Genomic DNA, 20,135 nt, shown 5'->3' with positions numbered 1-20,135 from the left:
GTACATAAATATGTTGTGATGTTTGAATGTTGCAAGAAATTATTAAAAATTAAAATTATCAGAGGACCCTAAAAAGACTTATATGAACTAATTATAGAATGAAGTGACCAGAACCAAGTGAATACAATGATGAAATACAATGACAGAAATATGCTAAATGCATACAACTTTGCAAGACTTAGTAACTCTTACCAGAGTAACCAACTATGATTTCAGAGGACTAATGATAAAATATGATGCCAATCTCCTGATAAAGAAGCAAAGAACTTAGCAGAAGGAGCCAAAAAAAAATTTTTTTCAGACATGGCCAATGTGGAAATCTGTTTTGATTGACTGTACATGTTTATAACGATGTTTGTTTTCCATTAACTCTCGAGTGGGACGGGTAGATATTGGGTAGGGATGTATAAAGGCATGTTTTGCTGATTGGAAACAATAAAAGATAATTTTTATAAAAGGGGGTTCAGGTGAGGGGAGGAGAGAGATAAAGAATTTTTTTTCAACCTGTTGAATTTGAGATGTTAGTTGTAGATGTATGATAGCAATATGGTGGCATGAAACTGAAAAACACAGAAATGAGCCAGAGAGATATATTTGGGAGATGTCTGCATAGAAATGTGATGGTCGAATCCATGGGAGCTGAAAAGATCATAAAGAAAGAGAATGTGGGCAGAAAAAAATACTGATTTGCAGCATATACTCAATTAGATATAGGTTAAGTCATTTGTATAAAGATGATACCCGAACTTGTGTGAATAAATTAAATTGCCAATAAATCAACAATCAACAGACTTACATTTTGCAGAAGAAAAACATGCTAGAAGTGAGGAAAGCTACCAACTTTGGGTACAATAGCATCCCTATCCTCACAATATTGTAGGGCTACAGTATAGTAGACGAGATTACAGTTTAATAAATTGTCAACAAGCATTTTAGTGCCTACTAGATGTTAAGCACTGTGCTAAGCCTGGGGATGCAAAGGAAAGGAAAAACAGGCCCTGACCTTAGGGGAGCTTAGATCTTAATGAAGGAAGCAACATGCAAACAATTATATACAAAGAAGATATATATGGGCTAAAGTTGTAGACAATCACCAGCATTAAGGAAAACTGGGAAAAGTTTCTTGTAGAAGTTAATGTTTTATCTGAGATTTGAAAGAAACCAGGGAAATCAGGGGAGAGGGAGGGAGAGATTTTAAAGCATGGGGAATATAGGCAGTAAAAATGAATGGAGTTGGGAGATGGATTGTTTTGTGCTAGAGGCAGCAAAGGAGTATGCCACTGGATTGTAGAGTTTGTGGAGGAGTGAAAGAAGATGGAAAAGACAGAAAGGGGCAAGGGTATAAAAGGTTTCAGAAACCAGGAGGATTTTCTGTTTGGTCCTAGAGGAAATAAGGAGCCACTGGAGTTTATTCAATAGGAGGTGGAGGGAGAGTGACACGGTCTGACCCCTGCTTATGGCTGATCCTTTGATAATGATAATAAGAAAGCAAATTTATAGAGAGAGGAAAAAAAGGGAATGTTTTGAGAAACTCCTATAAGAAGGGGGTGGGAAAATGATGAGCAAGATAAAGAGACAAAGATCACTTAAAGAAGTAGGAAAACCAGGACAGTGTGATGTCTCTGAAACTAAGGAAGGAAAATGTATCCAGGAGCTAAGGATGATGAATAGTACTAAAAGCTTCAGAGGGTCAAGAAATATGAGGCCTGAAAAATGCCCATGGATTAGGCAATGAAGAGGTTCTTGATGAAAGGGTTCATTCTCGAAAGAGCAGTTGAAGTTGGGTTGTGAGGACAGGAGTCAGACTGTGCGCAGGTAGTGAGGGAGAAGGTCAAGAAGGGTAGAACCAGTATTAACACCTCAGCGGCCCACTGTTGTGCTACTGAGAAGCTAGAGGCAGGAAAGTCAGGGAGGAGAAATTTGGAGGAGGAAAAGATCTCCATAAATTGGGCACAGGGACAAGCAGAATAAGCAGATAGAAGACCAATAGAAGAGGGAGATGCTCCGGGTCATTTGAAGGTTTGCTGTCCACCACCAGCCAAAGGTTGTAACATTGCCGGATTTCCCACCTGGGAAGAGAAGAGCAGATTGTAGGGGTTGGGTTTCACCATCTTGACAGGGTATGTCAGATGCCCCACTGAGGGGCCACCCTAAGCCATGCATACAGAAGGTACTCATAAAAGGGCATTTCATCCTGAGGTGGGGGTGGGGAGCAGGGTTATAATAGTTCTCTTCATGTATTTGAGGAGTTATCATGTACAACAGAGATTAGACTTGCTCCCTGAACAACAATGGGTAGAATCATTGGATCAAAGAATAATATATTTAGAGCAGGAAAAAAAATATAGAGGCAGCTGAGTCCAGGCCCACCTCTCTGCCCTTTTAACAAATGAGGAAACTGAGGCTGAGAGGTTAAATAACCTGGTCATTTGCATGCTGTCTCACCCCATTAAATTGAGGACAGGGACTGTCTTTTGTCTCTTTTTTTATCCCAGCCCTTATCTTACTTCCTGGTACATAGTAAGCATTTAATCAATTATTATGGGTCGATTGGCCAGGGTCATACATCTAGTAAATGTCTGAGGCAAAATCTGAACACAAGTCTTTTTATTCCAACCCTAGCATATATCCATTGTGCCACCCAGCTTTGCCCAAGAAATAAATACAGGTGGCACAGTGAATAGTGCCAGGCCTGAAGCCAGAAAGACTCCTCTCCCTGAGTTCAAATATGGCCTCAGACACTTATTAACTGTGTGATCCTGGACAAGTCACTTAACCCTGTTTGCCTCAGTTTCCTCATCTGTAAAATGAGCTGGAGAAGAAAGTGGAAAACCACTTCAGTATCTCTGTCAAGAAAACTCCAAAAGGAGTCATGAAGGGTTGGACACTACTAAAATGACTCAACAACAATAAAACGTACCTTTGAGATCAGAAAAGATGGCTTAGGGGATGATTTGGCAGGTAGCAAGCACCACCTTGGTGCTTGGAGGCATTCCAGGAGAAACTGGATGATCCATTGTATTAGATGACCATCTATTCCCATTGTAGTGGGAATTGTTTGTGGGGCTAGGAGAGATAGGTTGGATTGGGTGGCTGCTGAGGTCATTTCCAGTTCTGAAGTTCTGTGATCTTCCTTCAGTTCCTTCCATAGAGGAGTATATTAATAGTCTAGGCCATTGGAAGGGTCTTTTGTCTTCTACAAAAATGTCACTGCCGTGGATTAATGTCCTTTTCCCTACGGTGTGGCATATAATCATCTGCATCTTACACAGGTCATTTACACAGCATCTCTGCATTGTAGAAATTTGAGGTGTTTGTTCTTCTTTCCAGAAAGGAGAAGTCAGGGGCAGTTGAGGAGGATAAAAAGGCCTTTTGTTTCCAAGGGAATGCAGGGCTGAAGAAATACAACACATTGAGAGAATCTCAACTGAGAATTGGAAGGAGAGTGGTACAGTGAATTTTCCATTAAGGAATAATTGCTTTTGGAATGATAAGTAAAGAAGAAAAGTCACATTTCAAGACTCTCAGTATGCCTGGGATTTTAAAGGGTTTTACTTTTTAGTTTGTTATTTTGGATCAGATGTTATAAATCATATTTGGATAGGTTGGCTTTATTCAGCTACAGTCTGATTTTTGGCATGTTGAATCGGACTTAGGAGTTAAAATCAATGGGAGCCAACTTTGGATGCAAACACATTTCTTCAAAGATCTAAGACCAGATGATATTTGAGAATAAAAATAAAAGCTTGGTGTTTATGGCTTTAATAGGCTGACTGTTGACTTCATCCACTATTGTTTTCTATAGAATGGCCTTTATTCAAACTTTGGCATGCATATATAAAGAGTATGGATGAGATTAATTTTGAGATGTAATGTTTCTGTGTCTAAAAATAGCTTTCTTTTCTTGGGCTGACATATAGCCCCTCTGCTATCAACTTTATACCTTCTGTCCAGTTCCTTTGTTTAGTCTTCCTGGTCAATCTCTACCCCTGACTCCATTCCCCTCAGTGATTATTCTTTGCCTCAGGCAACACCATTCTGACTTCAGTTAAGAATATGCTCTATGAATCATCCATCCTTGACCATCAGTTTCCCATTTGCTCTTTCTGCTCCCACCTCAGCATCTTATCAATCAATCCATCAAATATTTGTCATCTATTCTAATTCTATTTATAGGCAGTCCTTGACTGATGTACAAATCATATAAATATACCCATAATATGAATCATATGTATCTCTTATGTACTCATGGGTATCATATGTACTCATCATACAAATAATCCAGTTTCCTCAACTATAAAGTAGGGATAATAATAGCACCCACCTCCTAGTGTTGTTGTGAGGATCAGATGGAAGAACATTTGTTAAGTCCTTAGAACATTCCCTGGCATATAGTAGATACTTAATAAATGCTTATTCCCTTCCCCCAAGTCAGAACCTAGAATTCACCTTCTCCTAAGAATAACTTTCTTTCAGTAGAAGGATGGTCATTAGGTAAAATTATAAATGTTAGCTATAATAACAAATTATTATTAGTTATAATTAAACTACAATTAATGTTTATATAGTATTTTAAAATTTGCAAAGTATTTTACATGTTACCTTGTTGATCCTCATAATTCTGTGAGGTGATAGTGTCAATATTATTATCTTCATTTTGCATATAGGGAAACTGAGGCACAGAGTGATTTAAAAGTCTTGCCTCACAGTTTATATAGCTAGTAAGTGGCTAGGCTACTATTTAAGTAGAGTTCTTCTTACCATGGTACAGTGTATGGAGCACTCGAATCAGGAAGACTTGGGTTTGAATCCTAATTTAGACATTAACTGGGCAAGTCACTTAAGTTCTCTTTCCTCATCTGTAAAATGGAGATATAATAAGATCACCTTTGTCACAGGGTCATTATGAAGAAAAAGTGAAATAGTGGGTGTGATGTGTTTTGTAAAATTTAAAGAGCTTTATAAATGTGGGAAGTTAATATGATAACATATATACTTCAGGTCCATTTCAGATTAAATAAGCTTTTATGGGTGACCCTGGGTGGTTGGTTATCATTAATAACATTGATTCTATAAATCCAAGAGTTCCAAGCTCTAAGTAAATAGCCTGCAAGTAAATTTTGGGCAAATTACTTATTTGTGAATTTAAGGACTGTGTACATGCATACATACATTTCTATATAGGAAAGTAAGTAGGTAACATTTTCACCAAATAAGTTTACAAAGTTAATTGCCCAAATTTTTTTCACAGAATTTAATTTGTTATTTATTTTTAACTATTTTTGTAAAAGTTTTGAGTTTCAAATTCTCCAACCCCTCTCCCACTCATCTGAGAAGGCAAACAATATGGTAAACATTATATATGTATATATATATATGAAGTCTTACAAATCAAATTTCTATATTAACCATGTAGCAAAAAAATAAAGTTTGAAATATATATTTCAATTGCACTCAGAGTTCATCAGTTCTCTCTATGCAAGCAGATGGCAGTTTTCATCATAAATCATTTGAAATTATCTTATATAATTTTATTGTCAGAGTAGTTAAGTTAATCATTATTACATTATTGCCATTACTGTGTACAATGATTTCCTGGTTCTACTCACTTCACTCCACATCAGTTCATATAGGTCTTCCCAGGTTTTTCTGAAACCACACATTTTATCATCACTTACAGCACAGCAGTATCCCATTCCCCAGTTGATGAGCACCCCCTCATTTTCTAATTCTTTGTCACCACAAAAAGAACTGCTATAAATATATTTGTACATAAGATTCCCCGCCCCTGGCTTAGGAGATGGAATCAATGCAACTGAGGTAGGAAAAAGAGAGAACTTAAAAACCCCACTTTCTCTCTTCTAGTTACACCCCTGCTCTCTGCCTCAGACCCAGAGATTCCTCATCCTTATTCCCTGTATCTCCCCAGGGTAACATCATATTTTGTCTCCATATTGTGTGTGCTTTCTGGTTCCTAGCTTTTCACTTCCTGCCTCAGTCCAATCTCTGGTACAGTGAATAGAGCCCTGGGCATAGAGTCAAGGCCTGAGTTCAAATCTAGCCTCAGACACTTATTAGCTGCATAACCTTGAACAAGTATTTGGCCTCTGTATGCCTAATTTTTCTCAACTGTAAAATAGTAATAATAATAATAATAACAATAGCACCTACTTCCCAGAGTTGTTGTGAGGATCAAATTTTAAAGGGCTCAGTTCAGTGACTGAAACATAGTTGTTTTTCAGTCATATCCAACCTGATTTGAGGTTTTCTTGGCAGAGATACTGGAGTGGTTTGCCATTTCTCTCTCCAGCTCATTTTACGGGTGAAGAAACTGAGGCAAAGAGGGTTAAGTGACTTGCCCAGGGTCACACAGTTAATAAGTGTCTGAGACTGGATTTGAACTTGGGAAGATGAGTTTTCCTGACTCCAAGCCCAGTGCTGTATCCATTGCACCACCTAGCTGCCCATGAAACATAGTAGGTACTTAATAAATACACGTTCCTTTACCTTCCTTTCCACCTAAAATTCTAATACAATGGTATTATTGACTGGGATTACTGAAAAGATAGTTTTCATGGCCAACGCTTCTCCTTGTTCCAAAATTTGATTATCATTGCAGCCATTATTTGAAGTGTATTGCTATTTACTGATCTATTAAAATGGTGGTGGGTCCCGAGTCTCCATCTTCCCAAGAGCCATTGTCTTCTCAGTTACCATGCACCCAGCCAGTCTGTTGCAAATGTTTATCAGCAGCCCACATCTCTGCCATAGTCAAAAGTCCAAAGCTGGATGGAAACATTCCAGTGGGACAATTTGATATTACACAGTCATCAGAATTATTCATTCTTTTGCATTAACTTATCAGTCTCTTTAAAAGGGCATCTCTTACTCTACATGTAGACTTTGCATAAAGTCCTTCAGCAGTTTTCAGCCTTAGGCATGATTGGAAAAGTCTGCAAGTAGTTTTTTAGAGGCAAATATATGTAAATATAGGATAACTGAATAACTATTTACAATGTATTCTTATTTTAGACCCTATTTCTCCTAGGTACATTCTCTCCAAATGCATCTCTCTTCCAAACTCCTCTATGTCTCTTGCTGACACCACCATCCTCCCAGTAACCCAGGTTTAGAATCTTGCAATTTTTCTTGATACCTTTTTCTTCCTTGCCCCCTTCACTACCCAACCAGTTGCCAATTGATTTTATCTCCATGCACTTTCTTTGCATACAACTTTTCCCCTCTACTTAAATAGCTTTCAAGTAAGGCTTTCAACATTTCTTACCTAAACTAGTGTAAAAACTTCTTAACTGATCTCCTGGGCTCCAGGGTCTGCTTATTTGTCTTCAATCTCTGACTCAACCTCCAGACAGTTGTCTAATTAACTGGTGTTCCTAAAACACTGATCTGATCCTGTTATTCCTCTACTCAAAAATCTTAAGTGACTTCCTCTTGCCTCTAGGATAGAATACATAATCTTCAGCCAGGAATTTAAAGCCCCTTAGACCATGGTTCCCACTTACATTTCCATTCTTATCTCACCTTAGCTCTTGGCACACAGACTTTAATTCAATCAGACTAGTCAGCTAATATACATTCCACATCTACTACTGAGTTCTAGTTAATTAGTCTCCAGCCCACCTTAGTGTTTTTGCATAGGCTATCTCTCCTTGTCTTGAAGGCAATCCCCTGCCTCCTCACCTTCACCTCTTAGCTTCCTTCAAAACCTAGCTCAGGAGCTCTTTCCTGCATGTTATCTCTTTTGCTCTCTCTGACTTCTTAGTATCCCCTCCCTTTCGAAACCACTTTGCATTATTTTGTAAATAATTTGTGTTTACTTAGCAGTGTATGTTCAAGTAGTCCAACAGACAGTTGGACATGCATAACTGGAGAGAAGCCAGGGATATACAAAGAGACTTGAGGATTGTCTGAGTAGAGATTACAATTGAATCCTCAATAGCTGAAGAGATCACCAAGAAAAATAACATATAGACAGAAGAGACTTGAATGAAGATCCAAAAAAGTAAACTAAGAAGGAACAGTCAAACAGGTTGGAGGAGAACTTTTTGCTTTCTGGAGGGCAATTGGGGTTAAGTGACTTACCCAAGGTCACATGGCTAGTTAAGTGTCAAGTGTCTGAGACCAGATTTGAACTCAGGTCCTCCAGGGCTGATGCTCTATTCACTGTGCCACCTAGCTGCCCCAAGATTAATCTTTAATTTTTTTTTTTTATTGTGAATTTAGCAACCATGAAGAAACACTTCAAGAGATAAAGAAAAGAGAAGAGGATAATTTAAAAAAAAAAGACTACAAGTTTCTATTATGGGTTTTAAAAAATTAATCCATTAAACTTCAAAAATAGTAACAGAATCATTCTATTTGGGCACTCTTTTTTCATTTAAAAATGTTTTATTGATGTTTCTTTTTTTATGTCTGTTACTAACCACTAACCCCTTTCCCTAGTAGAAACCTCCCCTTGTAAAAAATGTAGTTAAGCAAAACAAATGAACACATTGGTCATGTCTGAGAATGTGTGCCTCATTCCATTCCTCTAATCCATCACCTCTCTGCCAAAAGGTGGGAGCATATTTTATCCTCAGTCTTTGAAGTCATGATTGGTTGCTGCTATGGTCAGAGTTCTGAAGTCTTTCAAAAGTGTTTCCTTCACATGATTATTGTGGTCTTCTAATAAATTGTTCTGTTTCAGTTCATTTCATTCTGCATCAGTTTATACAATTCTTTCCATATTTCTCTGAATCCATCATATATATCGTTTCTTATGACACAATAAAATCCCATATATTAACATATCACAATTTTAAGCTATTAGATTTGATAGGCATTAGTCATCACATTAAGGAAAGGTACATTTTATTCCTCTGAATCAGAGATTTTTTAATACATATGAGTGAATTTTAGATTTTTTTCAAAAGCTTTTTCTGCATCTATTTATCAAATTTGGTGATAGTTAAATTTTCTCTTTCATTTTTTGGTATCAGTAACTTTGCTTTCCTCCCTTTTTGGGCTCAAATTACCTAGTGTATTGTCTATTTTGTTATTTTTAAAAAATAAATCTTGGTTTTACGTATTAATTGCATGGAGTCTTTAACCTGGTAGTATTCCTGGATTAACCAAATATCATACTACCAAGCTTGATAATTTCTATTTAGTTTTTACCTAATCTGTTCCATTTATCAACTATAAATAATGCATGTTCTTGGATTTATTGTGTTGTAATTAGGATAGTATTTGCTGCATATCTCTGCTTTTCTTTTAGTGTTTAACTTTTTTTGTAAAAATACTTTGTAAAACCGAAAAAATATGTATACTTTTTGTAATTCCCATTCAATAATCATCAAAGGTCTATCATATCTAGCTACTCTAAAATTCTATTCAAATCTGTGACTGCTTTTCAATCTTTTTATTAGATTTCTCCAAGTCTGAAAAGAGAACATTAAGGTCCCTCAAAATTATTGTTTTTTTTTTCCTTGTGGTTTTATTAACTTTTTAAAGATGCTTAGATATTTTATCATTGTGTGTGTGTGTATGTGTGTGTGTGTATAATATTGAAATTTAAGTTATCTTGTATAAAGGCCTTCATATATGTTGGGTTTGGGGGTCTTTTCTGGAAGGGGGAATGCAGTGCAATTGGGGTTAAGTGACTTACCCAAGGTCACACAATTGTTAACTGTCAAGTGTTGGAGGCTGAATTTGAACTCTGGTCCTCCTGACTCCAAGGCTGGTGCTCTATTCACTGTGCCACCTAGCTGCCCCCTTCATATGTCTTTGTAAGCATATTATGCTTCACTGCTTCTATCTTTTGATTATTTCTATTTTTATTATTCCATTTTCTGAGATCATGATTGTCACCCCTGTTTCATGGTCTCACTTGTAACATAATAGAGTCTACTCCCACCCCTCATCATATATTTATATTAATATTTATGTATGAATATAGACACATTATTTATAAATGATATATTGTTGGATTTTCTTTTTTCTAATCCAGCATACCATGCTCACATTTTATGAGTGAATTCATCCCATTTATACTCATAGTTATGATTATTAGGGGTATTTTTCCTCTATCCTATTTTATTATAACATTTTCTTTTTTTCATTCACATTTCTCTGTTTACAAAGTAAAGGGAGGTGGTTAAAGAAAGGAATTCAGATCAATACAAGTAATGTGTAAGTATAGTGTTCTAAGTACTTTGTCCTTTCTCTCTTCACTGAGCCCAGACATTGATCTTTTTTTCTCTCCTTTTAATCCTCCTTTAATAATCTATTCTCTATAGCTGAAATGTATTTTGTTTGTTACTATTCTCTCATCAATTCTACTATCTTAAATTTCCTTCTTCTCTTTCCTTGTCTCTATTTAGTTCTCTTTTATTTTAAATATGTTTCTACATTAATTTGTATGTATCTGTAAGCCTTGGGGTTTTTTCTGGTTTTGGGTTTTTTGCCTTTTGGTATAGTATATTACAAGATTTCCTCTGTGGTAATAGCTACTGTCTTACATGAACCTGACTGTGGTTCTTTGATCTCTTGATCTCTTCCTAGAAACTTGCAAAAAAATTTTTTTTTACATGAAAACTTCTAGATTTCGGTTTTGACATTTATGATTGTATTGAATTTGAGGTTTCTTTCGTGAGTTACCATAAATTCTTGCTATTTTCACTTTTCCTCTGACTATTTTCATGATTCTAAGAAATTTTCCTTTATGATTTCTCAGATAGGGTACATAGAGGTTTTTGTTTGTTCATTATTTATAGCAAAACCAATGCTTCTTTTATTTATCCTTATCCTACTTTCCAGATCAGTTGTTTTAGATAATGGATATTCAATTTGTTTTTATAATAATTTAGTATTTTGAATTTGTTGTAATATTCCTATTACCTCATTGAATCATTGAGTTCTGTTTGCTCCATTCTATCTTTTCAGGATGTCAAGTACTTGTTAAAGCTGACCACTTTTGGCTCATTGTTCTATTTATTCTCTTTCCAAATGTTCTCATTTTGTTTTTATCTTGTTATAGCTTTTTCTTCATTTCTTCCATCCACTGTGTTCAATCCATTTTTTTAGTGAGCTTGTACTTATGATTATTGCAGAGTTATTTCTTTCTTCTGGGATTTTTATCTTGGGATTCTTTTAATCCATAGTAATTTTTCATTGTAAAATCTTTGTGTTTTTCTTTTCTTTTATATTTGCTCATGTCTACAATTTCAGTTTATAGATTAGAACTTTGTGTCAAGACTAAAATCTGACCCCTTTACCACTTTTGAATGGGACCAGATTCTGTCTCCTGCTAGCCTCAGAATGGAATGAGTCTCCTTCAGGGCTAGATCTTATCTACTGTGCAATCCAGAAGTCCATGTCTTGTAGCCTCTGTCTAGAAACCTACTTTGGACCAGGAAGATCTGACCCAGCAACTCCTGGCTTATGGCTGAGAAGTGGGTGATGTATTGGGACAAAACCTTGCCCAGGGCAGCTGCTGTCAACCTTCATTGAGTTAGTCTTGTCTATTTCTTTATGCATTCACCTTTATGCATTACCAGAAGTTCATGATTTTAGAACTTGACCCCCTAAAGCATCTCTATTCATATCACACTGGCTTTATTTTGTTCTCTTTGGGACAGGGTACTGAAACTGTGTGCGTGTGTGTGTCTGTGTGTGAAGGACTCCTTTAGCAGTCTGGTAAACTCTATGGGCCCCTCCTCAGAATGGTACTTTGAAATGCATAAAATAAAATTCATAGGATTATAGAGAAAACTGATTATATATACCCAAACTAACTATGCATAACTAGAGTTCTGCCCAGACCACTACCCCTAGAACATCCTTATGGGAAATGGCTCTTGTTTTAGGATAGTCTCCTAAGGCATCCTTAGACTGAGTTACACTGATCCCATCTATTTTCTTGTACAATCAGAGTTCCATGGCTTCAGGCATCCTGGGAACCAACCATCAGATTGTATGAAACTTAGGTCAATCCCCTGGGACATTTGGTTTATTGTGATAGCCTTGGTTCTTCTTATATTAATACACCAGAAGTCCTTAACAGCTACAACAATCCATTCTTCAAGTGATATTTCTTTTGCTATTCTTTATGGGATGAAGGAGAACTAAGTAGCATTTATTTTTGGTTATGTTGTTTCATATGAAACTCTTTACTTATCATTAACAAATATTCTTCAGGGGAGTTAGATTCGACTAGAGGCTTTCACACTGACATATTATGGCATTCCACAGCTCTGCATCTGTAGTGACTCCCCATTGCCTCTAAATTCCGTAGCCTGTATAAAGACCTCCCCAGTTTATTTTTCTAGTCTCATCTCTCTCTACTTCACTGTATGTAGAAGCTCTGTCCTTTATTTCTCTATTGTCTTTGAACATCTTTTTCATCCTTTCTGGAATGTCATTACTCATATTTCTGCCTGTGATAATCCTATCCATTCAAATGCATGTCATAATCCACGTGATAGGCATTCTTCATCCATTTGGTCTATCAAATGTGGATGGACAGGCCAGTCTCTTACAAAATGGCTTCCAAGAGGCCTGAGATGTTCTAGGGCTTCTTGTAACTACAATGATGAAATGTTCAAAAAGAAGCATCTGGAAGGCCTTTATTATCCACAGATAATCCTCTTCAACTTGAATTCCTCACTGGATCTCCTATATCACAATAATTAAAACATCTGGTGAGCATACATTTTCTTGTTTTATGCTATGCTTGATGTTTACAATCAGAGAGTCAGTGAATAGTTATTTCTGCTGTTCTGTATTTTGCATTTGCTTACTTGTATAATGTTGTTTACCCCAATCAAAAATAAGTTTCTTGAGGACAGGGACTATTTTGTCTTTGTCTTTGTATCTCTAGCATCTAGCATCATATTGGGTATGTAGGCACTTAATAAATGCTTATTGAATTGTTGAATTAGATGAACTTCTTCCAAAACCAGTGGACACAAGATGATATTGTTATCAATTTGCTTTTCTGACAATGTGCCATTAAGTCATAAACTTAATCAAAAGGACCCTCACAAGCTCAACTGTTTTTGCAACAGGAGAAAAAAGATGGGTGACAGTATATGGGGAGAGTGGAATTAACTTGTCTAATAGACCACATAGGAAGACCCTGAGACCCTTTCCCCCATCTCTCAGCCTCAAAGTCTAACTCATTCTTTCCTTCATGCATTTAACAAAAATTCAGTTAAAAATGTACTGTGGGGACTAAAATCCTATATCCAACTTTAAAAGTACAGAAGAGTGGCTAAACAGGTCCTTATTCTCCCCCCACATGCAGCTGTATGGGGAATCTTATGGGGTCACGTCTCTCTTGGAACGCTCTCTTCCTTTATGTGCTTCGGAGCCATATGGACCTTCTCTGCTTTTAATGGGTTAATCACCAATGAAGCATTTTTCCTCTGTGGTCTAGACACAGAAATATCCAGATATTGTTTCCCTTGAAAGTCAGCCATCCTGCAGAATGTAGTTGATCACCCATTTCCATGTTTTTCTAAGGCCAGATGGGGCTAAACACAATTTTTAAAGATTTTTTTCTTTCCTTTTTCTTTTACTGATTAGCAGCTTGTTTGTTTTCAAATGAAGATGCTGCCAAACAAGGAGAGGGAGAAAGTGAAAAAAAGAAAGAAAGAAAAAGAGAAAGGAATGAAAAAAGAAAGAAAGTCCTTAATTTCTGAGTTGGGGAAACTAGAGAATGATGAATTTGCTGTTGCCAAGAGGAAACAATCCCTGGACCTAACAAATAAGTGTGGAAAAAGAGGTTACTACATGTTATATAATTCAGTAGTTTAAGCATAGGCAGAGGATATAGTGCAAATAAATGGGATTTGTTTTAATCTTTTCTCTTTTTTAAGACTCACAAACTATGTATACATGTACATGTGTGCGTGTAATTGTATGTATTGTTTCTACATCATAGCTGCTAACATCTATATCATGCCTGCTATGTGCCAGGCTCTGTGCTGAGCACTTTACACATACTGTCTCATTTAAGCCTGACAACAACTGTGGGAGGTTGGTACTATTGATTTCTCATTTTACAGATGAGGAAACTGAGACACACAGAGGTAAAGTCATACAACTAGTAAGTATCTGAGGCTGCATGTGAATGTAAGCCACCTCTCTGACCACATAAATGCGTGTACATTTATAGCATTTCTGTTTTAAGGGTTCTAACCCTGGTTCTATCCGCTGGTTTTTTGTGTGATTTTGTACCAGTCGTTTTACTCTCTTCTTATCTATAGAACAAGAGCAGGTGACTTTAGAGCTCTCTTCCAGGCCTACCATTATACATTCTAACCCATGTGGCACCTAGGAAGCAGTGGCTACATATAAAGCCCTGTACTGTGTGTCAGGAATAGAAAAACAGAATGTTAAAAAGTGAAGCCTTGGGCCAGCTAGGTGGCGCAGTGAATAGAGCACGGGCTCTGGAGTCAGGAGGACCTGAGTTCAAATTTGGCCTCAGACACTTAACATACTTACTAGCTATGTGACCATGGGCAAGTCACTTAACCCCAAATGCCTTGCCTTCCCCCCTTAGGAAAAAAAAATAGTGAAGGCTTAACCATTTAGATTTGGAAGGAGGTCATCTTTTCTGACCCTCTCAAATCATAGATGAGGAAAATGGGGAAGGATCACAGATGTCAAGAAGGAGGACACATGAGCAGGATGGGGCAGAACCAGGATTCAAATCAGAAATCATGATGCTGACAAAACCCAGCCTTCCTTTAAACTACATCAGGCTGCCTCCAATCAATCAATCAATCAATTAACAATCATGCATTAAGTGCGTACTGTGTGCTAGGCTTTGTACTAGGTGCTGATGATAGAAAACCATAAATGAAGTAGCCTCTGCCCTCAAAGAGCTTTCATTCTATACAAGGGGACATGCACATACCTGACTGTATATAAGGTATATACAAAATAAAGATGAGTTAATTGGGGTAGGGGAGACATGAACAGTGGAGCAGAGGGGGGATCTATTTAGCTTAAATAGAAGGTAATACGTTAGTTGAACTTTGAAGGAAACTAGGAATTGGAAGGCGTATGGGCAAGGAGAAAGTATATTCTAAGCATGGGGCATGACCTCTGCAAAAGCCCAGAGGTGGGAGATGGTTCATCACATGTGTGAGGACCAGCAAGTAGATCAGTCTGGCTGGACCATAGACTACATGGAGAGGAATAAAGCATAAATAAGACTGGAGAAATAGATTAGGACCAGGTAATAAACAACTTTAAATCTAAGAGAAGCCTGCATCTGATTCTATAGATGACAGGGTATCACTACCATTTATTTGTGGGAAGCTAGCTGACACAATGGAGAGAGTACCAAGCTTGAAGTCAGGAAGACCTGAATTCAAATCTAGTCTCAGACACTTACTAGGTGTGTGACCCTGGGCAACTCACTTAACCCTACTTGCCTTGGTTTCCTCATCTGTAAAATGAGCTGGAGAAGGAAACAGCAAACCACTCCAATATCTTCAGACACAACTGAAAGGACTGCACAACAACAATAAGCCATTTATTTATTGAATAGGGGAGTGGCATGACCAGATTGGTGTTTTAGGAATATCACTTTGAGAAGTGAGAGAACCTTTCTCACAGTGACAGCAATATGGTAAAGGTCATCAGCTGTGAAAGACTCAGGAACTCTGATCAACACAGTGATCCACCATAGTTCCAGAGAACTCAGATAAAACTCCAGACAGAGAACTGATGGATGCAGACTGAAGATTAAAGCAGATTTTTTCTCCTTATTTGTTTTTCTTTGAACGTGCCTGATGGGGAAATTTGTCCTGCATGACTTCGTATTTGTGATGGGTTTCAGATTTCTTGCCTGCTCAACAAGTGGGAGAGGGGAATATCAGGAACTGAAAATAAAATAAAATTGGATTTTTCAAAAGAAGAGATATCATTTTACATCCGAGTGGAAGAGGAGATGGACAGAAGAAATGTGAGTAGAAAGATGAATTAGGAGGCTATTGCAATATAGTCCAGTTGAGAAGTGATAGGGGTTTGAACCATGGAGGCAGGCACATGAGCAGAGAGAAGGGGATGGGTGGGGAACATTGGAAATCTACAGGCACTGATAAGGTCAACAAAAGATAGCATAAAGAAAGAAGGCAAATGGTCCAAAATCATTAGAATTGGAGACTTTATTTCTGGAAGACCACAAAGAATTTTGGGTTGACTAGTGGATTTGAGTATTGCATGAGGCTCACTGTCTCTTATAACAAGTATTCCTCACTTTATGGAATATTTTTTTAAGCCATATTGACTGAAGTAAATCTCTCTTTTCCAATAACTATTCCTTTTTTTTTTTTTTGGAGGGGGGAAGGTAGGGCAATTGGGGTTAAGTGACTTGCCCAAGGTCACACGGCTAGTTTTTGTGTTAAGTATCTGAGGCCAAATTTGAACTCAGGCCCTCCTGACTCCAGGGCCTGTTCTTTTTCACTGCTCCACCTAGCTGCCCCCTAATAACTGTTCTAAACTTGGAGGTCTCTTACTACAAAGGGGGAAGTACCCTATGCATTGGATTTTAATCTGGGTAAAAGTGGATTAAGATGAATGTACTAGTAGATTGTAGCCTTCTTGGTATATTTCCCTTATTTGGAAATCCTCTGGTTTTCACACCTATAGCTCATGAGCATAAATATCCTGTTTCTACTGCTTGGGTTTTGATAAAACCAACAACTAGAGTTGGACCACAAGGCAGCTGGCAGTGCCCACTGGTAAAGGGTAAAGCCTTATGCATGTAATAACCTCAGCATTCCTCAACTTGAGGTTCCAGGTTATTGAAAATAAACTAATCAGGGGCAGTTAGCTAGCTCAGTGAGCAGAGCACTGACCCTGGAGTCAGGAGGACCTGAGTTCAAACCTGGCCTCAGACTCTTGACAAGTCACTTAACCCCAATTGCTTCACCTTCCCCCCTCCAAAAAAAAAAAAAGAAAATGAACTAATCCCTTACAAAGAGAGCACCACTGTTGCCAACTTCACTCCATTCCTTGATATTAAAAAAAAAAGTCAAAGCTTTGGAAAATGGTGGCAACATCAAGAAAGATTCCAAAGAGGTACCATGGTATAGTGGATAAAGGATTGGTCTTGCTAATAGACTATCCAAAGTCACTTAATAGATTTCTCTGTAGAAAAAAAATAGGATTGAGAAATGCATTCTCAGTTGGTCTGAGGAGAGAAGGAATGTTGTATTTTGTTCCTTCCATTCAAGGATCTGAGGCACAGAAAAATGCCTCTTGAGATTGGTTTAGGTTGTAAATGACTTGAAGGCATGGATTTTCTCCTTTTTGCCTTTGTATTCCCAAGTGCCTAGCACAGTGCCTGGTGCATAGTAGATGATATTAATAACGATATTAATAGTAATGGCAAGTATTTATATAGTGCTTTAACCTTCACAAAGAGCTTTACATATGTTATCTCATTTGAGCCTCACAAAAGCCCTATGAGGTAGGTTATCCCCATTTTCTAGATGAGAAGACTGAGGCTGAGAGAGATTAAGTGACTTGCCCAGGGTCCTACAACTAAATAAGTATCTGAGGCAGGACTTGAACTCAAGAGCCTTCCTAACTCCAAGTCCAGTTGTCTATCCATTATGGCACTTAGCTACCAATAACTAAATAATAAATGTTTGCTGATAATTAATACTTTCTATTTAGTGATACAGCTATTTCTTTCCTTGAAACCCTGATAAGTAGCTCCAATATCCCAAGTGATATTTAGTTGGTACAGATTGAGAAAAGCTGTAAGAGGATGGGAAACTATCTCTAAAGTACCTGGGTAGCAGCAAAGCCAGGCTGATCACAGATATATGATGCTCTCCCCATGAATTTCCATTCTGGAAAGAGTATGGATTTGCCTTCATATATCCTAGTTCCATATTTCTGATCTGCAGAAGCCTCCCCTTGCTCCTACACACTGTGCAGCCATAGCTGAGGACACTGCCAGCCAATGGCTGTGAGAGCATGGCCTGAAATTGGAATGCATTAGGATTCCCTCCAAAGCCTAATGATTTGGGCAAACTCACTTGGCTACCAGGGTTGTTTTTCTCTCAACTTCTCTGAAGAGGCCAAGTCTCTGATCGCTGATATACAGTAGTAACATTCACATTCCAGCCCCAGGACTATGAAAAATCTGTTTAAAACAATAAAAAGAGATTAAGCCCATATGATTAATGTGCTCAAAACCAAGGCTCTTTATTTACTGTAAAAACACTGTCAAGTGGTTGAGAGTACAGATCATTTTTAGTCATCCTATGTCTGTGTCTCCTAGAGGCACAAGCTACCCAAGTCCCCAGCTGAGAATAGACCATGTTCAGCTGGAGAGGATGATAAGCCATGCGGGACAGAATGAGGACCAATCTGGCATATGGTATGTATATTGCTCTCTCCCAGGCCAACTTCTCCATCAGAGAGGTACAGAGAACCCTCTCATTGAGTTGCTCAGGCTAGAGCCTCTGATGCCTTTCCTGAATACACTGTTCCAACAGTATTAAACATGCTCTGGAAATAACTACACATTTCTGAATGATGAGTTCTGAGGTGAAGACTTGTCAGTAGTATGGCAACATGGATGAAAGAAAAATATTTTATTTGGTGGTAGAATTGCTTGGCTCTTTAAAAAGACACTAACAAGGGTTAGCTTAACTATGAGCCACAAAAGAGTATTTCCCCCATTCTTCTTCATTACCTCATTAGATGTCCCAGGCAGCTCTTCAGAGTTCTGCAAGCCCCAAAGGTAACCAATGGCAAGAGTCACTTTTCTCTGCCTTGGATGCTGGGATTGAATGTGAGAAACAAAATACCAGATTCTTTCCCATCTCCTCAGACCAGCTGAGGGTGGATTTCTCAATTCTATTCCCTGGTCCACAAAAGAGGCCCAGAATCTCAGATCCTGCGAGACCAGTTCTCCTCACCACACACATGATCCTATCATTTCCTCTCCCAACTGTGTTAAAGTCTGGCATAATCTTTATCCTCATTTTGATTTCTACTGGATAGGGACTTAGTGTCTACTGAATTATGGTGGGAGGAGAGGAAGGGAATAAATAAAACCAGCAACTACTTTTAAATTGTTTTTCAAATGATCAAGAGACCTTATTTTCCCAGGTCATTGATAAAGTTCTATAGGATCAAAGGCTCACATTTTGAAGGTATAATCTCATGCTTTCACAGTTAATGGTTCAATGAGCTATTTAATAAGAGCTCATAGGCCATCAACATATGAAATATTTTCGTCTCTGTTGTCTTGTACAAATAGAAAGGTTTCCAATAATGCAAAGGCCAACACCAATAGGTTAGAAACACATAATGTTGAAAATTGAAATGTCCTGCTTCTACCAAATATGGTTCTTTTCCCCTTGTCTGAAGTCCCTTGTGAGCAGAACAGTAATCCGCAGGACAGATGACCCATATTCTACTTAAAAGCTACTCACCTAGAATCCTTAAGGTATACTGACCAAGGCTAATTATAGATCATGGGACATCCCTATCATCTGCCTCTTTGGTAAAGATCCAAAGCCCTGAGACAGGAGAGAATTCAAAATTAGCTGGCTTTTCATCAATACTTTGTCCAGACATCCAAAAAGATGATGGAAATGGAATGAAACCATAAAATGATTTTTAAAGTGCTGTCTGGTCAGAACTGCAGAAGGTGAGAGAGAAACCATAAAGAGATTCTATCCAAAACAATCTTTGCATCAGGGCTCATTGCTGCACAAAGAGTAGCCCCAAGATGAAGCAATGTAATAAAGGAACTAAGGAATCTGAAATTCCCAAAGGGATTATGACATAGAACCATTCAGAGTGCCTTGAACATTCGGTACACTTAGCACATTTATTAAGCAACTACTATTTGCAAATCTGTGCAAATCAGAAGGCATGGGGGAGAAAAGGCCAACCCTGTCCATTGGACCACATTGCCACTGAACCTCCTAACACACACACACACACACACACACACACACACACACACACACACCAGAGAGAATATATTTGGAAATGATAGTGTGTATGGATTTACAATACTTCCAAAGTTCATTTGTTAGAATATTAAATGAAAAAAGAGAAATTATGGAACAATTTGAGTCAGTCAGTCC

The sequence above is a fragment of the Petaurus breviceps genome, unplaced genomic scaffold (assembly GCF_028583685.1).
Source record: "Petaurus breviceps papuanus isolate PSGF00001 unplaced genomic scaffold, PetGlider_PUasm1.0 90683, whole genome shotgun sequence".
NCBI lineage: Eukaryota > Metazoa > Chordata > Mammalia > Diprotodontia > Petauridae > Petaurus > Petaurus breviceps.
Note: the sequence above shows the minus strand (reverse complement) of the source record.